Source organism: Papio anubis, chromosome 18, assembly GCF_008728515.1.
Source record: "Papio anubis isolate 15944 chromosome 18, Panubis1.0, whole genome shotgun sequence".
Taxonomy (NCBI): domain Eukaryota; kingdom Metazoa; phylum Chordata; class Mammalia; order Primates; family Cercopithecidae; genus Papio; species Papio anubis.
In genome coordinates, this window is record NC_044993.1 from 50,124,169 (window position 1) to 50,142,696 (window position 18,528).

The following is an 18,528-nucleotide window of genomic DNA, read 5'->3' on the forward strand; positions in this document are numbered from 1 at the left end:
TAGTTATCAACTTTCATTTAATATTCTTATTATTTTGTTTTATTTTCAGTTCTTAATCCTTACCATTTTTTTCTACGAACTAGAAAGCTTCTAAAAGGTGTTCTTTTTATTTTCGATTCAATTTTCCCTCTCTATCAGTTCTATACTTTACTGTTTCTAATATACTGTTTAAAAATACATCCTATCAAAATGTGAATTGGTACAGTCATTATAGAAAACAATATGAAGGTCCCTCAAAAAATTAAAAATAGAACTACCATATGATCACACAATCCCACGTCTGGGTATATATCCAAAGGAAACACTGGTCATTAGAGAAATACAAATCAAAACCACAATGAGATACCATCTCATGCCAGTTAGAATGGCAATCATTAAAAAGTCAGGAAACAACAGATGCTGGAGAGGATGTGGGGAAATAGGAACACTTTTACATTGTTTGTTGGAGGATAAATTAGTTCAACCACTGTGGAAGACAGTGTGGTGATTCTTCAAGGATCTAGAACCAAGAAATGCCGTGTAACCCAGCAATCCCATTACTGGGTTTATACCCAAAGGATTGTAAATCATTCTACTATAAAGACACATGCACACGTATGTTTATTGCAGCACTGTTCACAATAGCAAAGACTTGGAACCAACCTAAATGCACATTAATGATAGACTGGATAAAGAAAATGTGGCACATGTACACCGTGGAATACTATGCAGCCATAAAAAAGGATGAGTTCATGTCCTTTGCAGGGACATGGATGAATCTGGAAACCATCATTCTCAGCAAACTAACACAGGAACAGAAAACCATACACCACAAGTCCTCACTCACAAGTGGGAGTTGAACAATGAAAACACATGGACACAGCGAGGGGAACATTACACACTGGGGCCTGTCAGCAGGTGGAGGGCTAGGGGAGGGATAGAATTAGAAGAAATACCTAATATAGATGACAGGTTGATGCATGCAGCAAACCACCATGGCACGTGTATACCTATGTAAAAAAACCTGCACATTCGGCACATGTATCCCAGAACTTAAAGTATAATTTTAAAAAAATGAAGTCAGTATCTCAATGAGATATATACATTCCCATCTTCTTGCTACATTATTCACAACAGTCAAGATATAGAAATAACCTCCGTGCCCATCATCGAATAAGAAAATGCAGTAAGTATATATATGTAATACATATAGTAGAATATTATTCACAGAAAGACATACTGCATGATCTCACTTATAGGTGGACTCTAAAAAAGTCAAACTCATAAAAGCAGAGATTAGAATGGTGGTTGCCAGGGGCTAAGGAGTTGGGGAAATGGGGAACTGCTGGTCAAAGAGTACAAAGTTTCAGGTATGCAGAAAAGTCTTGAGAATCTAATGTACAGTATGGTTACCATAGTTCATAATACTGTATTGCACACTTAAAATACGCTGACAAAGTAGATCTTAAGTGTTCTCAACACAGGGGAAAAAAAAAAGACAACTATGTGAGATGATAAGTATGTTAACTAGACTGAGTGTGTTCATTTCACAATGAATATGTACATCAAAACGTCATGTTGTACACCTTAAATATATACAATTTTTATTTGTCAATTATGCTTCAAAACTCATGAGAAAAAAGTTTTTGAGTTGGCTCAACTCCTAAGCCTGAACATCCTCTTAATACTACTCTCTTCAACTGCTTTGGCTTATTTTTCTTTTCCTGAATCCAGCCATATCTGATTTAATGAGAATTAGATAATTAACTGTATGTGTAAAATTAGGCTATATAGTTATGGTGTTATTGGAGTGTGTTTGTTAAAATAAAAGTTTTTTGCTGGGTGCGGTGGCTCACACCTACAATCCCAGCACTTTGGGAGGCTGAGGCAGGCAAATCACTTGAGTTCTGGAATTTGAGACCAGCCAGGCCAACGTGGTGAGACCCTGTCTCTACTAAAAATACAAAAATTAGCCAGGCATCATGGTGCACACCTATAATCTCAGCTACTCAGTAGGCTGAGGAACGAGAATCACTTGAGCCTGGGAGGTGGAGGTTGCAGTGAGCCAAGATTGTGCCACAGCACTCCAGTCTGGGTGATAAAGTGAGAACCTGTCTCAAAAAAGAAAAAATAAAATAAAATAAAAGGTTTTAAGTCTAAAAACTAAAATAAAATACACTTACCCTATGGTTGGGAACAGGCCCCCCAAAATCTGGCCATAAACTGGCCCCAAAACTGGCCATAAACAAAATATCTGCAGCACTGTGACATGTTCATGATGGCCATAATGCCCATGCTGGAAGGTTGTGGGTTTACCGGAATGAGGGCAAGGAACACCTGGCCCACCCAGGGTGGAAAACTGCTTAAAGGGGGTTCTTAAACCAAAAACAATAGCATGAGCGATCTGTGCCTTAAGGACATGCTCCTGCTGCAGATAACTAGCCAGACCCACCCCTTTATTTTGGCCCATCCTTTCTTTTCCCATAAGGGATACTTTTAGTTAATCTAATATCTATAGAAGCAATGCTAATGACTGGCTTGCTGTTAATAAATACGTGGGTAAATCTCTGTTCGAGGCTCTCAGCTCTGAAGGCTGTGAGACCTCTGATTTCCCACTTCACACCTCTATATTTCTGTGTGTGTGTCTTTAATTCCTCTAGCGCCACTGGGTTAGGGTCTCCCCGACTGAGCTGGTCTCGGCACCCTATCTTGTAGTATCTCACTTTTATGCTGAATTTTTTATATCTAACTTTCTCACAGCCAGATTCTTCTTCACTAAATTCTTATTACGTTATTTTGAATCTCATGTTTCATAAAATGCAAGCACTTTTACATTTTGGATGAACAAAACAGAAACTTTCTAAAACTGACATGTTTCTTTCAGTAGGTTTATAATACTCTCTTTTACTTCTTGTTTGTTTGATTTTACATCACATATTCATATGTATATTCATATTTCTTATATATATTCCCTTTTTTTGTGCCTTGTATGGTGAAAGTTCTAGATAGAATGGTTTTGTCACCAAACATGGTGAGTCTATTGTTTTTGGATTCCATATCTTTCCACTTGGATGCTTTCAAAATATGCCTGTCAAATCATGTGCTGGAAGACTGATAGTAATAGTTCAACCCTTTCTCAGTTACTAGGGATTTTTCTTGTATTTACAGGTCCATTGAATTTTTTCCTTCATCCTTGATGTTGAGTAATTTCACTAGAATGTGTGTTAATTATTTGGTGTCAATATTTCCTAGTTCATGTTGTTTCCTTCCAGTTTGCAAATAAAGGGTCCCTTTTATTCAGGAAAGTTCTTTTCTATGATCTTTTTTTCATTCCATTTGTTCTGTTATCTTTTCCAGGGCTGCCAATTATACATATATTGCCACTCCTTTGTCCTGCAATCCTTTCTAACTCTTTATTCTTTTTATTATTTTTTTAGTTTTCAAATCCTATATTCTGTATTCTTAATTATATTTTCAGCAACGCTAACTCTTGTCAATACTTCCACCATGACTTTCACATATTTTATGTTGTTTTATTTTTCCCTCTATATTTCTTAAGTTCTACTAAGTCATTTTTCTTCTCTTAATGTCTTCTTTGAGCCATTTTATCTCTTACTTGATTTTCTCTTTCATTTCTTTGATTTTATAGAGAAGTTTTTGTATCATTTTTCCCTGAATTGCTACATGAATTTTCTAGGCTATATTCTACATTTGCCTTTTAGTTTATTTTCTAAATTTTATTTATCTTAGAATAGGAGTCATCTCTTCAGAGAAGCTGTAAGCTAAAAGTTACTGTGTATGACAAGCTGGGCAAGTGAGCAGGGAGAGCTGACCACTCAGAATTGAGGATTCTGTCTCAGAACACTTTCCTCCTCACTGTGCTATTTAGTCTCCTCTCCCTGCTATTAGCATTTTTATCCTTCTTTAGGTGGTGGCTCTGCATATGTCTGTTGAGGGAGGTCATCCTATTTATTTTGCAATGAAGTACTCTTTCTTCCATACTTTTATCATATGGTTTAGTGTTAATTTTTCTTCTGCCCCTGTCCATCTCTCCTCTTTCCTCTCTTCTGTACCAATATCTTGCTTCCTGGTAATATTATATGCCTGCACCATTTCTAAATCACCCCTCACCAGTGTGTGGCATTTGAATGAACTCATGGATGGTTCTGCAGCCCACTCATGTTCCCAGTCTTTGCAGACACATTGCGTGGTGCTTACATTTGGAAAACCCTGCATGCTGACTGAGATGTGTAGAGACACATCTTCTCTAGAAGGAATGTCTTGATTTTGTCATATGTAACTATCTTTAGCAGACATTCTTCATAGGTTATACTTTAGAGCTGCAAATCTTTTATAGCTTTATTGAATACAGAGTTGTATTTATTGCTTTTTAATTTTTGTTTTCAGGCAATTTCAAGAAAGAGAGTGGGTAAAAACAATTTTAATTCATAAAAGATTTTGGAGAATCTACATTTGTGTTTTAGAAAGATCGTATTGGCTTCAGCAAGAAACATCATAGAAGACCAGGTTGGGGAAAGGATGTATGAGACAGGAGGTTGCTCAAGCCTGGAAACAGACAGGAAAACCATTAAGAAAACTAATACATTTATGCAAAAGAGAGACGATGAGGTCTAGGAAAGGTCAAGGGCTGAAAGATAAGAAAAGGGTAGAAAGAAGACCTAAGTCTTTGGAGTCATCCATCCACTGATGACACTTGATGACAAGTTTCTAGTCCAATTTATGTGACAAAATTGGATGGAGACATGCAGGAAAGAGAATTGAGATAAAATTGAATCTTTGGAATTCTGCACTTAGGAATGGAAAGCCAAAGATTCTCCTGTAAAAGGCAATGAGAGGTAGATACTGAAAAAGTAAGAGGAAAATAACGCAATAGTGCGAGGGCAAAGAGCGTTTCCAAATGGGAGATGGTCAGTAGTGCCCAGTGATTCCAAAAATTGGTGCAAGATAAGGTCTTAAAGAATGACATTGGATTTAATGGCATGAACATCATTGGTGACCATTATGTAGTGTCAATAACAGTGAAAAGGGAAACCTGATATCAGGGGACTGAGGTGTGAACAGAACATTTCAAAGTATAATTAAAGAATACAGGAAACTCTTAAAGAAGTTTGACTATAAACATGAAGGTAAATATAGAAATAGAATATATAGAATCAGCTCAAGGAAAACCTCTTGTATAATGATATACCATATACTAGAGCTTTAGAATACCTCAGTAGCAATAATAAATCATATTTCTACAGAAATTTAGTTCAGGGGGATTCTGCATACATAAGCTCATTTCAAATTCACCTCACTAAATTATCTCAATTTTACTCATGAGGAAACTAAGGCTCAGAGAGAGACAATAAAACAACTATCTAAAGAATAAGAAAATTCATACTTTTTTTTTTTTTTTTTTTTGGCCAATGGTGAATGCATTGGTGCAATCTCAGCTCACTATCAACCTCTGCCTCCTGGGCTCAAATAATCTTCCCACCTCAACCTTCCAAGTAGCTGGGACTACAGGTGCATGCCACCACACCTGGCTAATTTTTGTGTTTCTTGTAGAAGCGGGGTCTCATTATGTTGCCCAGGCTGGTCTCAAACTCCTGAGCTCAAGGGATATGCCTGCCTCCGCCTCCCAAAGTGCTGGGATTACAGGTGTGAGCCATCATGCCTGGCCAGTCCATGATTTTGACTCCCATCTTGAGCACAAGCTCACCATTCAAATCCTGGGGCAGGGCCAGGTGCCATGACTCATGCCTGTAATCCTAGAACTTTAGGAGGCCTAGAAGGAAGGATTGCTTGAGGCCAAGACTTCAAGACAAGCCTGGTCAACATAGCAAGACGCCATATCTCTGAAACAAACAAACAAACAAACAAACCAAAAACAAAAATCCTAGGTCAATGTCAGTTTCCACATCCTTAGAGAGAGCAAAATAGAGTCAATATTTCACCTGAGCCCAAAAGCACCATGCAAATTGTTAGATTGAAATGCATACTTTCATTTCCAGTGGAATAAAACTGCAGAGTCCAGTTCGCTTTCTATTAACTCCTCCAGAGCATCTTCCCTGCCCAGGTATTTCCATGCAAGGGTGATACTAGTTAATTGCCTGAATTAAATATTTTACAGCTTAAAAGGGTTTGCTAGACTACATGATTTATAAATATTCATTCTGTAGGCAAGAGGAAGCAAGGGAAATTTGGTTTCTGGTGACTGCCTTTGTAGCAAACTATTCAATATCTAGGTAAAGTGTTTTTGGAGCCTCAAATCCCTTATAGGAAAACAATTTCTCCAAATGCACAACCATTTTTGCTGAGCCACTAAATACTTCTGCTTGCCCGTGACAGGGACAGCCTTAAGGTGATATGATAGATGCCAAGCAAATAATCAATCGATACACTGACTTAAGTCTCCGTCTATCAGTTTGGCATTGTGTGGACTAATTAGATGATAAAATGTGATGAATGTGTATTAAACTCAGCCTCCCCCTGGAAGCTCCCAGGGGTCCTTTCCCATTTTCTAGCTGACCTTTTAGAGCTCAGCTTTATTATATGTGAATGCAATTAAATCAATTTGTAAGATATTTGCATTAGTGTGGCTTGTTCAGAATTCGATTATTCAGTGTCTGTTTACTGCCCTTCAGAGTCTTGTGCACTGGCTCATGTTCAAGTAGTGGATAAACGCAGAAAGGGGTGATCTGGTCAGGATTCAATCCCGTGAATATCTTCCCTCCAAGGTATTTCTCAGAACCAACTTACCCAGATCCCTCTCCTCCCAGGTCTCAGGAGGGATAAGAATGAACTTTCAACATGGCTGAGCTTTCATCCCGGCTCTGCCACTTACTGGAACAATAGACTTGAATAAGTCATTTAACCTGGGTGAGGCTTTGTTTCCTTGTGCCAAATAGAGTTGCTTGGCTTTGAGTTCCCTCTGAAATAGATGCTGAGAGTAGGATTTGAGTGCAGGTGTTTACTGGGGAGGTGATAGTAGCAAGCGATAATAAGACAGTGAGGCAGTAAGAAAGGGATGGGAGAAGCAAATATGAGAGGCATTCGTGAGCAGATTACTGTCGTGGGCAACTGGTGTTCATTCCCTCTGGGGACCTCTTGGAGATGGAGTGGAATATTCACCAGAGTTGTCCCACCCAAGGAGCTAGGAACTTAGGCATTTCTCCACCAACTGCCATTCATTGTTGGTCCAGGGGTGTTCACTTTGTGGCACTTCAGGTTGGCCACAACACCGGCTGAGCATCCTTTTGATGCCAGAGAATACCTCCAAACAGAGTAGCACAGCCGCTTTCAGTAAAAAGCCCTGTGCATGCAGCAACATGGTACAGCACAATGATATCCACTACAGGGGATGGGCTTCATTGTAATATCAAAGAGCGATAATACATGTAAAGTCCTTAGTACTATGATTGGCACAGCATAAATCTCTCTATCAGTGATAGTTGAGAAAATTATTTCTGGGAATATATAAACCTAGGAAAGTAGCTTTCCTCAGCATGGGAATCCAATTGTGATCCCAAGTATTTGGCAAAGGGAAGGCCACTGTACTCAGTGCCTTATTGAGAAGAGTAGAAGGTGAAATCATGGAAGGCTTTATGGAATAGGTGACATTTGAACTGGATTTTTAAGGATGGGTAGGAGTTCACTGGGTGCACAATGGGAGTACAGACATTTTAAGCAGAAGGGATGGCATGCGTTCTGATATAAAGATATGACACAGTATATGCTTTGTGACCTGCTTATAGTTTAGAATGGTTGAAGTGTAGGATGAGGGGAAACTTTATGTCATGATGCCAGAATTCAATTCCTAAGAGAATTTCTACATAATTCATGAGCATTATAGTATTAGTATTATCTTATAAGCAACAGGGAGCCATTGGATCTACTAATGCGAAGCTTTTAATACACACTTTGATGACATACGAAGGAAATAATTTGTAATAGAAATCAGTGAATTAATAACCATAAGTTCAAAAGATTCGCTATACAGGAATGAGAGAAAATATAATATTTTATGTGAAAAGTGCTTCGGGGTTTTCACTGAGCCAGCATGTTACATGACTTCAAAGAAAAAAGTACGTTAATTCAAACTTAGGTTACATTAATATGAACAGAGCAGTGTCCAGATAAGGGATGAATAGAATCACACTTGATCTGTACTATCTGAGCAGCTCAGGAAGCAGTGGTCCAGTTTTAAATGACATGTCTTTTCAAAGGGACATGAGTACACTGGAACAAGCCCGGGGAAGAATAAGCAGAATGTCAGAGTCCAAACATCATGTAAGATGTAGATGATTGAAGAGCATAGAGTAGGTACGCTGCAGACAGTAGACTCGTAGAACACACCTGAGCTGGCTTCTATTGTGAGGAAGAGATGAGACTGAATCTATGTGGTTCCAGAGACTCCCAGTGAAGTATGTTTCAAATCAGTGGCACTAATCAAAGCCATCCAACAATAAAATAGTCAGCCCTGGAGGAAGTTCTCTATTCTTGGGAGTAATCAGTAATAAATGAGAAGAATACCTCTCCAAGAGGCTTAGATGAGATGCTAGCTTTTAGAAAGGAACTAACCTCTACAGTCCCTTTCAACTAAGATTCTATGGTTCTATGACAATGATTCTCTCCAGGTGTCCCAGCAGGATACGCAGCACAAAAGGGGGCATTTTACAGGGCATACCACAGAGATGCCATTTCTAGTGGTCAAGAAACGAAAAGCAACATCTCTGTGTGGTCAGTTGTAAATGATTGGAATAAGGGGAATACGAAAAGAAAAAGTCAGTGGTTTCCTTTTGTCGTTGTCTAAGAAAAATAATAGGTATCGAATATCTCCTGTATTCTGGGCACTATATTTAATAGCATTAGCAATAGAAGAAGAAGGAGAACGAGATCGAGAAGGAGAAAGAGAAGGAGAAGGGAAGAAGGAGGAGAAAGAGAAATCATAGTAGTAGTAGCTACAATTTATTATTTATGTGTTATTGGATGTTCTCGTGGAACCGTTATAAGAACTTTTTGAACTTCATTGCTTTACCCGATGAATTCTTTCTGCCATAAACAATATTACATGATCATTGGTGTAGACAGGGTTCAGAGAGAACACGCTTTGGAGAAAGAAGTGACCTCTCACTTAGTGTCTGGGCTAAAAATTGGTCTTCCCTTTGGACAACGTAAGATACTTCCTGTGAAACATCATAAAGCACCCCTCTGGAAACAATGATTCAGGTCATTGCTGTTGAGTCTTTGTGCTTACTAATGTGTAGGCTTTTAAGCATCATTTCAGTCCCACCTGTTAGAACGTCTTGTCCCCTTTTATCTCAGACCCTTGCAGTCCTCATTTTTGTCAATCATGATGCAAGACCCCTGAACCTCCATGACACTGAGATTTTCCCATTCAGGATATCTCCCTCCCTCCCGGCAAGTGGATGCATCCAGGGCCAGTCCCACCCCCACCCACAACTGGGCCATCTCTCTGAAATGCTGACGTGTCTATAGATACCACATCTGTCTGCAGAGGATCAGAAACTTCCCAACTCACCCCTTTTACAAAGGGATCTACTTTGTCACAAACTGACAAAGTGACTGCAGCAGTTCTGGGGTAAGCTTCTGTGTGGAGCCCCCATCCACGTATATCCAACCATGACTCCGACGTGCTCACTGATGTCTGTGTATTTGTCATTCCACAATTGGAGAGGAGCTAAATAGCAAATATGTCTCCATCAAGGTTCTCTTTGTTGTCTCAAAACAAAAGAGAGAAATGAAAATGCTACAGGGGAAAGGCTGGAAAATGAAGGTGAGAGAGTGCAGCCAAGCCTCCCAGCAAGGGACTGGAACCAGGAGTTGGAAAGTGGTCAGAAATCCTGCAGGATGCCTCTCTCTCTTCCTCTCTGCCTATTCCTTCCCCTCGGTCCCTTCCTTTTTTCTCTTTCCCAACCTCCCTCCTTCTCTCCCTTTGTCACTTCCTTTCTGGGGCCAGATGGCCTTTTGTCTCTTCCATGTGTCCACTTTATTCCATCTCCCAGATTGGCTTTTGCTAACTTGGAGAGCAAATGGTCAAATATGGCTGCCCCATATCTCCCGAACTTGCATATTCTTTTTTCAAAATAACCAGCAGAAAATAAATCATATCTCTAAATCCAATTCCAAATTCCTGGGAGAAAGACTATCACTGGTCCATTTAATATCACTGCTCTATATAGGGTCAAGTGTTCAGCCCTGGTTCAATAAGTCATGGCATGGAAGCAAAATTGCATGGTTCAAACATGGCTTCCTGATCCCATCCCTGGGGGATGGAGGCAGAAGTTCTCAAGGAAGGAACATATTGGGTGGGGTGAGCTTCACTCCTCGGACTTTATACCCTGATCACAGATAATTTTAGAAAATTCCCTTCCACTTTGGTCAATCTGATATCTCTTTAATATATTGGCATGCTTTATTCTAATCCCCTCTACAAGGCGATTCATGTAGGAAAACAGACCCCATGAATTAAGTTATTGGTATTATACACCTCCCTAACAGCAGATTCCCATGCAAGTGGGATGTATAAAGAGGAAAAAAGATTAGGAGAATTCAGGGGAAAAAAGCTAAAGGATCACACTATCATAATCTCAAAAATTAGGCTGATGGATTAGTTCAGCTAAAGATTATGAACTCTAGTGAGTTAGTTTCCTTCAAGAGATAGCAAATCGGTGAAAGGCCCAAGACGTATACACACACACACACACACACACACACACACACAAGCTTTAAAGGAGGCAAGATAGAAAAAATATATACTTTACAATGAGATATCAAATTTCAAACCTTTCAAGTGTGCTAAAATCCTCAAAAATACAGAATGAGCCTAACATAAAAACTTTAAGTATGCATCTTCCTTCAGGCAGGTGAATATTGAATTTATGTCCTCTAAGAGTAACAGTTGTTTTTTTCTTTAAATCACAGAGAGAGAGGGTGAAATCTTTATTAAGAGGTTTGGAAAATGCCCAGGCATATGGCTGCTTGTAAGTAGAGAGAAAAGATACTGAAGCAGTTAGAATAGCATTCCAAATCAGACAAGTCTAGGTGCCAATCCCACAATTCAATTGTACCAACTTTTCTTAAGCTCAGTTTTCATCATTTATGAAATGGGAGTAATAATGCAATGCTTACCTCTAAAGCATTATTGTAGAGATTAAGTAAGAGTATGAGTATAAGGTATTTAGAACTGTCTGGCATAGTTAGCTTCCACCTTAAAAAACTAACAAAAGACTGGGCACGGTGGCTCATGTCTACAATCCCAGCACTTTGGGAGGACGAGGCGGGCAATCATGAGGTCAGGAGTTCGAGACCAGCCTGATCAACATGGTGAAACCCTGTCTCAACTAAAAATACAAAAATTAGCTGGGCGCGGTGGCACGCACCTATAATCCCAGCTACTCAGGAGGCTGAAGCAGGAGAATCACTTGAACCCAGGAGGCAGAGGTTGCAGTGAGCAGAGATTGCACCACTGCACTCCAGCCTGGGCGACAGAGTAAGAAAAAAAAAAAACTGACAAAAAAAAAGCAAATTAAATTCAAAGTAAGTAACATAAGAAAGAAACTCATAAAAATCAAAATGAAAATTAATGAAATAGAAAACTGAAAAATAGAAAAAAATCAATGGAACCAAAACCTTGTTCTTTTGAAAAGATTGATAAAATTGATAAACCTCTAGTCAGACAAAAGAGAGAAGACGCAAATTTACATCAGGAAGGAAAGAGGTAAAATTGCTAAAGAGACTACGGATATTTAAAGAATACTTATGGAAACAGTATGAATAACTTTATGCCAATAGATTTGACAATATAGATGAAATAGACAAATTTCTTGATAACACAAACTACTAAAGCTTACTTAAGAATAAATAGACAATTTTAATAGCCCTAAATCTATGAACAAAAGTGTAATTATAGTTAGAAACTTTGCCACCAAAAAAAAAAACAAAAAAAAAAAACCCAACAACAACAACAAAACCACAAAAACAAATGCTAGGCCTAAATGTCTTTAATAGTGAATACTATCAAAAATTTAGCGCAAACTCATCCTTTTTTATGAAAAAAAAAAAGAAGCAAAGGATACAAGGAAAAGATCACACTGCTGACCTACTAACCAAACATCTTTCATTTCCAGCAATATTATAGGTTAAAATTATTATTAAGCATGGTTATGCTTCCTCCCCAAATCATTAGTATGACCTCTCAAACTGACTTAGCTTCCAGGAACTACTTGCTATAATCCAATTCCTTGAATTCATCAATGAAACACCTTCCAATTTAATCTTGAATTCATCATGACATAAATGAAATAAAATAACACAAAGTAAAAAAAAAAAAAAAAAAAAAATGTAACGCAAATAATAGTAAGCCTACACAAACTCTTCTAGAAAATTAAAGAGGAGAACATACTTCACAATTGACTCTATGAGGCCAACATTATCTTAACAGCAAAACCAGGCAAAGGTATAAGAAAAACCAATAGACCAATACCTCTCATGAACATAGATGCAAAAATTCTTAAGAAAATTTTAGTACATTAAATTCAACAATATATAATTAAGATCATGACCAAACAAGGTTTTCCCAGGAGTGCAAGATTGATTCAACACTGAAAAATCAATCTATGTAAAAAAAAAAAATTAAAAATGAAAGAAAAAAACTAAACTAAAAAGGAAAGAAAACTTATGATCTCAGTAAACAGTGAAAAGGCACTTACAAAATCCAACATCCATTCCTGATTTAAGAAAATAAAATTTTGCAAACTAGGAATAGAATGGAGCTTCCTTAACCTGATTAAAAGCATTACAAAAATCTACAGCTAACATCATATATAATGGTTAAAGATGGAATGTTTTACCTCTAAGATCGGGGCAAAGCAAAAATATTCACTGTCACCACTTCCATTCAGTATTAAAATGGAAGTTCTAGACAGTACAGTAAGGCAAATAAAAACAATAAAGGCCATTCAGATTAGAACGGAAAAATTTAAATTGCCTTTCTTCATAAATGACATGATTATCTGTGTAGAAAATCTGACAGAATCGGCCAGGCACAGTGGCTCACGCCTATAATCCCAGCACTTTGGGAAGATGAGGCGGGTGGATCACGAGGTTAGGAGATTGAGACCATCCTGGCTAACATGGTGAAACCCCGTCTGTATTAAAAAATACAAAAAATTAGCCATGTGTGGTGGCGGCCGCCCGTAGTCCCAGCTACTTGGGAGGCTGAGGCAGGAGAATGGCGTGAACCCGGGAGGAGGAGCTTGCAGTGAGCCGAGATCGCGCCACTGATCCAGCCTGGGCGACGGAGCGAGACTTCCGTCTCAAGAAGAAAATCTGACAGAATCTACAGAAAAGCTACTAGAACTGATAAGAGTGTTTAGCAAAGTTGCTGTGTATAAGACCAACAACAAAAATCATGTGTATTTTGATATACTAGCAATGAACAATTGGACATTTACAGCATTTGTAATACCATAAAGAAATATGAAATTCTTAAGGATAAGTCTGAAAAAAATGTAGAAGATCAGTACACAGAAAACTACAAAACATTGCTAAAAGAAATTAAAGAAAAGGCGAGACATACAGTGTTTGGGGGTTGAAAACTTCATTATCTTTAAGATGTAAATTCACCCCAAATTTATCTGTAGATTCAACACAATCCCATTCAACATCCCAGCAGGCTTTTTATGTAAAAATTGACAAACTGATTCTGTAATTCACATTGAAATGGAAAGGACTTCAAATAACCAGAATAACATTGAAAAAGGTCACTGAAAGAGGACTATCTAATTTCAAGACTTATTATAAAGCCATAATAATTAAGATAGTGTAGTATTGGCATAATTAACCAATGGAACAGAATAGCGAGTCCAGAGATAGATCTGCACATTTTAGCAACTGATTTTCAACAAGTTTACAAGAGCAAATGGGGGGAAAAAGACAGCCTTTTCAATGAATGGTGCTGAACTGGATATTCATATGCAAAAGCTAATAGTAATAAAATAAAGTGAATTTTGTTTTGTGCCTTGAACCCCAGAAATAAAGCCAAGTGCCTACAACCAAGTTATCTTCAACAAAGCAGACAAAAACATACGCTGGGGAAAGGACACCCTATTCAATGAATGGTGCTAGGAAAAGTGGATAGCCGCATGCAGAGGACTGAAACTGGATCCTCATCTCTTACCGCATACAAAAATTAACCCAAGATAGGTTAAAGACTTAAATGTAAGCTCTAAAACCATGAAAATTTTAGAAGAAAATGTAGGAAAAAAATCTCCTCTGAACATTGACCCAGGGCAAAGAATTTATGACAAAGACCCTAAAAGCAAATGCAAAAAACAAATAGATAAGTGGGACTTAAACTTAGCTTCTGCACAGCAAAAGAAATAATCAACAGAGTAAGTAGACAACCTGCAGAATGAGAGAAAATATTCTCAAACTATATATCTGACAAAGGACTAATATCCAGAATCTACAAGGAACCTGAGCAAATCAGCAAGAAAAAAAAACAAATAATCCCATTAAAAAGTGAATAAATGGCATGAACAGACATTCCTCAAAAGCAGATATGCAAATGACTAAGAAACATGAAAAAGTACTCAACATCACTGATCACTAGGGAAATGCAAATTAGGTATGTATAGTTTATTTATTATAGGTCAATTGTTCCTCAATAAACAGATTAAAAATAATATGTAGATTATAGAAAATGTATAGAGATATATGCACGCACGTTAAAAGAAATAAGACTGGATGCATCCATGTCAACTTGTTAACAATGGTTACCTCTGGGGATGGGATGTGCTCAGAGATGAAGGGATTTGAACAAAGACTCACATTATATGTACATCAGTGTCACTTAAGTCTTTTACCAAAAGAACGTGTTCATGAATTTCTTGTGCAGTTTTGTCATTAACAACTGAAAATATATATAACCAAAGGTAGCAGCAAATTGCACCTACCACTGCTAAGAAAAGCCTTTCTGGCTTCAAGTCAAAAGATAAATGAAAGTATAAGCAGCTGTCACCTCCATTTACTTTTTGGTGAAAACAAACGTGTGGGAGCTAAGATGAAAATCCTTCCCTTTAGAAAGATGGTGAAGGTGAAGAGTTTGTTTGTTTGGTTGGTTGGTTGGTTTTGAGACAGAGTCTAGCTCTGTTGCCCAGGCTGGAGTGCAGTGGTGTGATCTCGGCTCACTGCAACCTCCGCCTCCCGGGTTCAAGTGATTCTCCTGCCTCAGCCCCTCAAGTAACTGGGATTACAGGCATGTACCACCGTGCCCACCTAAATTTTGTATTTTTAGTAGAGACAGGGCTTCACCCTGTTGGCCAGGCTGGTCTCGAACTCGTGACCTCAGGTGATCCACACACCTTGGCCTCCCAAAGTGCTGGGATTACAGGCATGAGCCACCACACCTGGCCAAAGAGTTAATTTTATAGTGTCTCTGAGTTCCATGTTCCATAAAGATACAACTTCATTTAGGAAGTGCTCATAAGCATGCATCCTTATTCCTCATATCAGGCGACAGGGTGCAGAAAAGTATCCCATGATAAAAGTGGACCATGTGGAAAGGAGGAATGAAAGGAGGAAAAGAAAAAGAAGAGGTAAAGGAAGAGGAGGAAGAAAAGGAGGAGGCAGTGATGAGGAGGAAGAGGATGGCCATGGTCATGGCAACAGCCATGAAAGTGATAAAGCAGAAATAGTAAGAGAAGTAGATGATGGAGGTAGTGGTGATGTATCAATTGCACTTATCTTTTGCTATCAATTGTGTGTTAGCCTCTGATATCACAGAGCACTGAAGCAATCAACAAGGGACTTTAAAGGTTCATGAGTTTTTGGCAGGAAGCTCAAAAGCCTGGACACTTGAACTCAGCTAAAGACAACTCAAAAAGTCCATCTCAAAGTGGGTCTTAATTATGCAGATAGAACCCATTGCAGCCTGAGCCTGCACAGGCTATCACTCCAGCCTCCTTGCACCACAAGGTACTCTCATTTGCAACAATGTAGTATTCCCCAACTCTTGTCTTTGTTAATCACATACCTCATGTATTAGTCAGAACTATTTATTCAAAGCTATAGGTACTAATACAGTAATATGTTTATCCAGTCTTCCCAAGTCATGAATTATAATTATTACACCTAACACATATGGTACATGTAACTAATAATTATTATAACTAAAAACACCAATAATGGTTATAACTAATGCATAGTAACTGGGCAGGATGGCTCACGCCTGTAATCCCAGCACTTTGGGAGGCCAAGGCAGGAGAGTCACTTGAGTTCAGGAGTTCAAGACTAGCCTGAGCAATATGGCAAAATCCTGTCTCTACTAAAATTACAAAAAATTAGCTGGGCGTAGTGGAACACAGCTGTAGTCCCAGCTACTCGGGGAGGCTGAGGCGGAGGATCACTTGAGCCCGGGAGGTCGGGGCTGCAGTGAGCTATGATCACACACCTGCACTCCAGCCTGGGTGACAGAATGAGACCCTATCTCAAAGAAAAAAAAAAAAAAAGATTATTACTGATATGTAGTGAAGATTGACTGGGCACTATCTCATTTAATCCGCATAACCTATAAGGTAGTTACTGTTACTAACCTCATTTTACAGACTATGAGAATAAAGCTTTGAGAAGTTACACAATACTACACAGCTAGAAAGAGGCACCGTCGGGATTTGAACCAAGTGTGCCTCTACATGGACCCAAAGGAAAAGCCGGTTTAGGCCAGACAGACTCAAAGGTGAAAAGACAGATTCTGTAAGTCAGGCATGTGAGCTGGGGGTAGGGCGGCAAGTGCGGTGGAGTCAGCTAAGGCCTGTGCCCAAAATTGTAGCAGACATGGTCCTGAGCATTACAGAGCATAAAGGCAAAGGGAGTTTTTCCCTCCCGCCTTGAAGGTCGGAGTCTTTAAGTCTGTTAAAATCAAGTGGCAAAAAACATCCACAGGACAAAAATCATACAGATGTATTAATGTGCACAGAGCAGGAAGGTAAGTACCCAGTAATCCAATGGGGTTAGAAGGTTGTATACCCTTCCTCATAGGGGAGAGGAAAGTGTGGGATGTAGGCAATTTTAGATGGGTAGTAAATTATTTTTAAAGAGTAAAATGAGCCCAAAGAACAGACAATAGTAAATTCTCATTGGAAAGTTAATGCTAAAAACAGACAATAGCTTATGACAAAGCCTGCCTAGGTGTGATGACATTCCTCAGTCTTTCTTCCTGCGATATGAGTTTAACCTTCCCTGGTTAATAAAATTGCAGGAAAGGCACCAAAAGCAATTGTCTTCCTCTGTGGAAGACCTGGTCTCTAGGTAGATGAGGGAACTTCAGAGAACAACCTCATCCACCCTTTTGCTGAACCTCAAGTGTCTTTACAATCAGCGAACCAAGGTGCCATATTTGGGGATGACATTCACTAGGCTCCTTCAGTAGACAGCCCCAGGGGCGAGAATGAGTTGGCACTGAGCCAATGAGATAAGATTTTTATTCAACACTTCAGGGGCAAAGCTGACCTCAAAGTATGAACAAAAATAAGCCGACAAGACATAAGTGAAAATACTGATTGGATGAGAAGATTGGAGGAACAAGATAATAAGGGGCTAGGATGGTAGTTGTGGTGAGAGAAGGAATTGTGGGTGAGGTAGGGTAGCATTTTGATAAAAGCCCAGGATCCTGGCAACTAACCCCACAGCTCATATAAGCAAGCCCAGGGAGGCTACCCTAATCTACCTCATCTATGGAGACAGCTGTGAATCGTTGTTCTGAAATGGAATGCAAAGCCGGGCGCAGAAGCTCACTCCTGTAATCCCAACGCTTTGGGAGGCCAAGGCGGGTGGATCACTCGAGGTCAGGAGTTTGAGACCAGGCTGGCCAACATGGTGAAAGCCCGTCTCTACTAAAAATACAAAAGTTAGCTGGCCTTGGGGCAGGTGCCTGTAATTCCAGCTATTCAGGAGGCTGAGGCAGGAGAATCACTTAAACCTGGGAGGTGGGGGTTGCGGTGAGCAGAGATCGCGCCACTGCACTCCAGCCCCAACGGCAGAGCGAGACTGTCTCAAAAAGAAAAAAAGAAAGAAAGACATGGAATGCAAGCCATACAGATAAACAAGGCCACCAAGAAAGGTCACAAGGGCAAGGGATAAGTAACAATGAACATGTAATTTTGCCCATGCTTATGAACACCTGAATTCTATCCACTGATCCCTTTTGGGTCTGTGGGCCCGAAGCGGAGATTCCCTCTAAACCCCTGCTTTAGATGCAGGCGCTGCAGAGCCACTCCAAGTCATTTGTTCCAAGACCATGTGTTAAAATAAGCCTATACGTTGAGTGGCATGAGGTTAAAGTTAGTGTCTTCTTTATCTTTGTGTCACTGGTACCCAACTAGCACCTAGTATATGGTAGAGGCACAGTGAACATAGCAGGGATATACATGCAGTGTTCAAGTTGCTGGCAGGGTGTGAACAGGGTACCAGAACATGGGCTTTATGAAGGGATTAGAGTTAGAAGCATTAGCAGCTGAAAAA